A 7,062-nucleotide genomic window follows, 5' to 3' on the forward strand; every position below is an offset into this window, starting at 1 on the left:
GAGCCATTCCCCTCAATTCTGGAGTCATTACCCTGAAGTGGGAGGGGGGAAATATTATTTAATCCATTTCATGTCACTCTATCTTATATTCCAAAACTCGCCGTATCAGTTCTGCCTCGCGTTAATATTTCCACAGAGCCACCTTCTCTGTGTTCCAGCAAGTGGCTCTGACAAAGGCTGTGCCAAAACCGAGCCAACACAACTGGTGGGAAAAGAAGATTCAAGTCAAACAACCAGGATCCCTTGATCAAATTCCAAATATCAGACGGGGTGATTTTTCCTCTCTAAATTAACCACTTCTTAACTAAACCAATAAGGTCAACTGGATCTTTGGATTTTTCTTAAACAGGGGCAAACGAAAGAGGAAATTCACATTTGTTAAGTACCATGGTGTGCCATGCTCTGTGCTAGGCACTCCACTAACATTTTCACATAATGCTCATCACCCTATAAGGGAGCGGTGCTTATCTCTGCTTTACTAAAGAGGCACCCAAGGCTCAGAGAGGTTGAGTAACTTGCCTGAGGTCACACAGCTAAGTGTGGGAGACCCAGGTCTGGAGCTCTCACCTGCTGGATACCAAAGTCTGAGTTTTTCCAACAAGCATACACTAAATACAATAGAAATCTCTCTGAAAGCTCCCTCTTTAAAATTTCCCTGTGTGCTATGACCCCTGTTTAGAATTCAGCCATGTTGATTTCCAATTCTGCCCTGAGTTTTCCCTGTTATAAAGCAGTTCCCATTTAATCCACCCTCGAAGGCTCTTGCCCTATTTATCCACTGTGACAATGCCCACAAAAGGTGAGAGTAGCCTGTTCACAAGCAGAGAAGCTGAGGCTTAGAGTGACTTAACTAAGTCACTCTGTTGGCAAGGGAGAGTTCTGGGCATAGGAAAACTCCCTCTCATATAGAACTCTGCCTCCAGACTGAGCTGGAGGGGTTCCACAGTGTCCCAACCTCTGAATGTACAGAACCCAGGAATCCAGCTTGAAATTGGAGCATCGTCCTTAACGCTTTCCTCAACTCTTACCTCAATGCTGATTAAACACATCTCGAAATAGTCGCCTCATCTCCAGCACCACTGCCAACGCCCCCGGTCAGGCCTGGATCCCTGCAGAGATCGGACACCTGCTGACTCCACCTCTCATCTTGCCTCATCAACCCAACACCTCACTGTCAACAGAGGGCTCTTTGAAAAAAATTAATTCCATTAAGTCACATGCCTGATGAAAAAGTTACAGTGACCCCTTCCTTTTACCTCCCCATGAAAATGTTAACCTACAAAACACTCCCTTTATATTCTGACCCAGGCCCCCTCTGCAGTCTCATCAATTCCAACACCAAGCCCCCCCACTCAACTGTCCAAACTCTCCACTGTATAGAAACTATATTTTCCCTTGCAGCTAATAAATCATTTATTCAGGGGGTAATGACAATTGAAGATCAAGCAAATGACCTGCTCTTAATCAAAACTCCCCAAGATTTAGCATCTATCGTGATGTCCTACCTAAATCTTTACTGTGATGGTTGCAAAAGGTTGCTGTTCCCTCTCTAGCACTCCAACTCTGCCTGTCAGCTCTTGTCACCTGCCACAAACAAGGAGAGAGCAAAGTTTTAATAAGCGTCCCCCAGTGATTCTGATGCAGGAGGTCTCCTCCAATTCTCTGAGAAACACTCCAATAAGCCAGGCTAACACAGAAACATAAAAAATAGCATAAGTCTCAGTTTAGTGTAGAAGGCAGCATTTATGTGTAGGAGAAACATCTCCCAGGGAGAAGGAATCACACCTGCAATGGCCTGAGGTGTGGAAGAATCTAGCTCATTCAGGAAAAGTCAAGGTTTCGGGGCTGGAAGGAAGAGGCCTTCTTTAGATTTCCTTTGCTTCTTTTCCTTATTTTTTTTTTCCCCAATAGCTTCACTGTGCCGCCTAAAACCCTTTGTTTTTACAGAATTCGATCAAGTCCTTCATAATATCTTGTCCCGTGCTGTTCAAAGGGACCCTGCAGCCGCAGCAGCATGTGGAAGCTTGTTAGACTGCAGAATCTCAGAGCCCACCACTGACTCCTTGAATCAGAGTCTGCATTTTATCGATATTTTTACATGGTTTGTCATCACATTAAGTTCTGGAAAACACTGACCTTTAGGACCCCTCTGGACCAGCCCCTGAGTCTGCCACTCTACCTCAGGCCGCGCCCTCCCCCAGAAGTCAAACTCCTGCCATATTGAACCATGCACAGTCCCCGGAAGGCCTTATACTCTCTCCAGCCTCCAAACAGCCTCGGGACAGGAGTGCTTTGCCTGGAATGCCCTTGGCCCACCCCCACAGCACAATATGGTGAATGCCTGGCTCCTGTTTGGCCTTCTGGACCCACCTAGAATCATTTCCTCCAGGCTTTCCTGGTTCTGCCGACCATGCTGGAAGCTTGTGCTTCCAAGGTATCCTCAACTTCCACCCTCCCGGCACTCATCCACTGCACGGTAACTGCCCATTTTCTTTTTTTTTTTTTTTTTTTTTTTTTTGAGACAGAGTGTCACTTTGTTGCCCGGGCTAGAGTGAGTGCCGTGGCGTCAGCCTCGCTCACAGCAACCTCAAACTCCTGGGCTCAAGCGATCCTACTGCCTCAGCCTCCCGAGTAGCTGGGACTACAGGCATGTGCCACCATGCCCGGCTAATTTTTTCTATATATATTTTTAGTTGTCCAGATAGTTTTATTTCTATTTTTAGTAGAGACGGGGTCTCGCTCAGGCTGGTCTCGAACTCCTGACCTCGAGCGATCCACCCGCCTCGGCCTCCCAGAGGGCTAGGATTACAGGCGTGAGCCACCGCGCCCGGCCTGCCCATTTTCTTCTCTCTCTCCCCACTTAAGATTACAAGCCATTTGAAGGCAGGGACTGTGTCTTATTCACTACTGTATTCTCAGCACTGAACAAAGTCCTGAGCCCTAAAGAGCACTAGTAAAATTTGTTTAAATAATAGATATAGGCTTGATTTATAATAATAATTAATATTTATTTAGTGTTTACTATATGCTTGGCACTGTTCCATGTGAGATACACGCACACACTAATTATGCAGATATAATCATTATGCCCATTTTGCGGATGATAACACTGAGGCACGGGGAAGTTTGGTAGCTGAACCAAGATTACACAGCTAGGAAGTGCTGGAGCTGGGATTTCAATCCAAGCAGTCTGACTGCAGAGTCCGCAAGTTTCATACACTGTATTTCTCGATACGAAACTGTAGTGAAAGCAACCTAGGTTTTCTCTCAGTTACCACTGCTGATGGGTGAGACCCGACAGCCTGAACCTCATCATACCCAAAGAAACAGAACGTAACGCCCGATCACCCAGCTGGGGGCCATGTGCGGTTATCGCTGGCAAGGGACCTGGGAAACAGACAGCCCCTGTGAGCGCTGAACTTGCAAACCACAAAAAGGAGAAGAAAGGAAGAGGGAAGTTCAAATGAGCTTTCAGGGTGAACAAGACAGGGCCGTGACACTGCCAGTCTTTAGGACACATAACCAAGTCCATCTCAAAGCGTAAAGTGCTCAAGAAAGTTTACCATACAGAAATGGACACATTTTCAAAGTTGCTAAGGTGAATCATTCATTCTTTCCATACGTGTATTGAGTTCCTATTGCTCAGCCAGATATCGTACAGGTCCCCGTGATACTGAAGTGAAGGAAACAGACCTGGCCCTGCCCTCGAAGGACTTACAATCTGATAGGTGTCCCTAGTAACCCGTATGCTGTATCCGAGTGATAGCTGAAAGGAGTAATGTCTCCTTGCAAGAACACACATATGTGTTGGGGAGATGCCGTGGCAAGAGTCAAGCCTGGTCTCTTACTGTCAGTGTGAACTCAAGAAAGTCATTTCGCTCCATTTCCTCCTTTGCAGATGCTAACAATGCCTTCCTTGCAGGCTTGTGAGTCATTCCTTTATTCAACAAACCTTCCTGGATGTCTGCTATGTGCAGGAACTTGGACATAAATATGAAAAAATACAGTCTCTGTCCTTCAGGGGTTTATTGCAGCAGAGATAGACATATAATTTATTGAGAAATTCCATGTTCTGTCCCCAGAGTCTGTTTGGCACATAGTAAATATGCACAAGAAATAGTGGTTAAATAGTTAAATGTAAATAAAAACATCATAGGCTATGTATTCAGTATGTGACAGACATGGATAACTGCTAATTCATTCAGAATTATTTATTGAGCACTTGCTGTGTCAACCCCTAGTAGACCAGAGCAATACAGGGAGCAGTGGACAAAATAAAGACTCCATGGAGTCTTTGCCCTGGTGGAGTTTTCATTCCATTGGGGGAAAATAGATAATAAGCAGATAAGGAAATCAATATGTAATTTAATATCAAGTAGTATTAGGTGCTATGAAGAAAAATAGAGCAGAATGAGGAATCAGAGACTGGCAAGAGTGGGGGCTGTTGGATCAGTCAGGAGATGTTGAGCTTGCACTGTGGAAACCACCAATGCCAGTATCTCAGGAGCTTAACACAGCATAAGTTTATATTTTGTTCTCATGAGTCAGCTATGGATGTGAACTAGGAGGCTTGAATGGTGGGTTACGGCTCAGCCTTCTAGGCTCAGCTTAGAACTCATTTCTTCCAGTCTTCCCTGGTTCTACCAACGCATTAAGAAGCCCTTGTTATATATATGCTTTCACACCATGCTATTTGGAGTCCACCAATTTATGACGGTGCCACCTCTGAAAACCAAAACTTGTAATATCTTCCTTATAATGTTGTGGTGAGAATTCAAGGAGGTAATGCATAGAAAATAAATGTTAGTTATTGTGTATATACTCAAATATTAAGAATCCTACTGTAATTAGGAAAGAGTTGGCAGAAAATTTGAGTAGCAAATGTATGACAGATATTCAAAATTATAACCAAAAGGAAAAAGGAAGAAAGAATTAAACTTCATAAGCACTAACCATGTGATAGACACTCTGAGACCCTTTAAATCCTTTGTTTTATTCACTTCTCACAACTCTCTCTGCAGAGTGAATTGTGCACTATTGTCTTCATTTTTCAGAGACTGAGTTCCAAAACGTTCGGCAACTTGCTCAAGGTCACATAGCTCCTAAGTGGTATTTTTTTCCTGACTGTGAAAACCTGTTCTCTTTTCATTACAACAAAAATGTTCCTGCACGTGACCAACGTTCTTGTGGGTATTCTCGATACTAAGGTTAACCATTAGTCTTGTAAAAAAGCTGCATCCAAAGTCAACTCTCTAGTCTAGACCCAATAGCATTCATTTCAGGGATAAGAGTGATTCTTGTTAATGAGGTTTTCAAGAAAGCCATGGCATGTAATAGCAATATAAAATGGGGCAAATTCCCTATATGCTCAGAGCCTTTATTTGCTCACCTGCAAAATGGCGATAATCTTCATAGCAAAATTGCTATGAAGATTAAATGAGATTGTTATGGGAAAGCATCCAGCTTAGTGCCTGTTTTTCCTTTTTTTTTTTTTGTCTGGATCTTCAAATCAGCCCTACTGAAATAGTTTGGGAATCCCTTAATGTCAGAAACTATTGAAGTGATAATCTAACTTCTGATAGCCATGGTTTCTTTTGTGGATATAAGAAAATATTTCTTTGAGAAAATTCTTCTGGGGAATTAAAAAAGCAAGGAAGTTCATTTTTCTTTTTCTAGGTTAAGAATAAACAGAAAGACTGTAGAGACAGAATTCACTTCATAACCCAATATTCTAAATTTCTTATATTGACCTCAGAAATGTGTTTTGCTTTTGCTTTGTGTGTATGAGCAGATGTGCAAAAAAAATACACACACTGGATTTGTTAAAATAATATATATGTTGAGCTTGTTAGCTGTTAAAATCTGTTATTTGGGATTAAGGCAGGAATCCTAATATAGATATCAAAAACCTGTCTCAGAGGGACAAAATAGTGCTTTCCAAGATTGCCTGATAAGAATCATCTGAGGAGAAGATTCATTCATACTAAATGGGGGCAAGAAATCTGTATTTTCGCAAGTGTTCCAGGTTATTCTTAAGATCAAGCACATTTGGAAAATACTATTCAAACCCAGCTTGCAAACTTTAAGATGTTTCACCTCCTAGTGAGGCTACTAATTTTGACCTCAAGTATTTTTGGCCAATGCAAATACCAAATCATTAAACAATTTTCTAATGTGACTGATGGTTTACTTTTTAAAAAAGAAAGGAGCATAAGTCCTCATAACATTGTTGAGAGGTTCTCAGAAACTGTGACTTTAAACAAAACAACACATAATGAAACCAATGTACCATAGGCTAATTGGTATAAGCAAGAGTTAAGTTCCTACGGCATATTTCCGAACATGAAAACATCACCAGACTTCTAAATAAAGACCAGAACACTTAGAATGTTAAACATTGAAATAAATGTGAGCTATATATACATTTAAGAAAGATTAATAAAAACAAGTAAGATAACCAATCCACCTACCCTTCTCACTGGCCTCCAAGCCTCTTGGAGCTTAATCCCAGATGCCTTTCTCCTTCCAGTTCTGCTCTGCAACTTCTTCCTGTGCAGTCTCCTGTAGGTTCAGCCACCCTTCCTTCAGACCCTCTTCCATTCTACGTTTGTCTGTCCGTTTGTTTTTTCTCTTTCTTCTAAAACTTCTCCTTCTTACAGAGATGCTCTGGCTGGTGAAGTCTCTTGTCCACCATCTTGCTCCCTGATCAAATTAAAAAGCTTCTGCACAGCCAATGAAACTGTCACTACAGCGAATAGACAACCTACAGAATGGGAGAAAATATTTGCATGCTATAATCCGATAAAGGGCTGATAACTAGAATCTGTGTAGAACTCAGGAAAAGCAGCAAGAAAAAATCAACCCCATTAAAAAGTAGGCAAAGGACATGAACAAAAACTTTTCAAAACAAGACAAACTAATGGCCAACAAACATATGAAAAAATGCTCAACATCTCTAATCATCAAGGAAATGCAAATAAAACCACAGTGAGATATCACTTAACTCCAGTGAGAACGGCTTTTATCAAAAAGTCCCAAAACAACAAACGTTGGAGTGGATAT

General features: G+C 42.0%; 1 long non-coding RNA gene across 1 annotated transcript; it reads right to left on the minus strand.

Annotated features, from left to right (window-relative positions):
- Window positions 1–1,039: 1,039 nt before the first annotated feature.
- On the minus strand, window positions 1,040–6,758 carry LOC123646293. Its single transcript, XR_006737862.1, has 3 exons — window positions 6,471–6,758; window positions 1,506–1,584; window positions 1,040–1,187 (listed from the first exon to the last, which is right to left on the minus strand). It is a non-coding gene; the product is annotated as an uncharacterized LOC123646293 (long non-coding RNA).
- Between the last annotated feature and the right edge of the window lie 304 nt (window positions 6,759–7,062).

This window comes from Lemur catta, chromosome 10, assembly GCF_020740605.2.
Source record: "Lemur catta isolate mLemCat1 chromosome 10, mLemCat1.pri, whole genome shotgun sequence".
Taxonomy (NCBI): Eukaryota; Metazoa; Chordata; class Mammalia; order Primates; family Lemuridae; genus Lemur; species Lemur catta.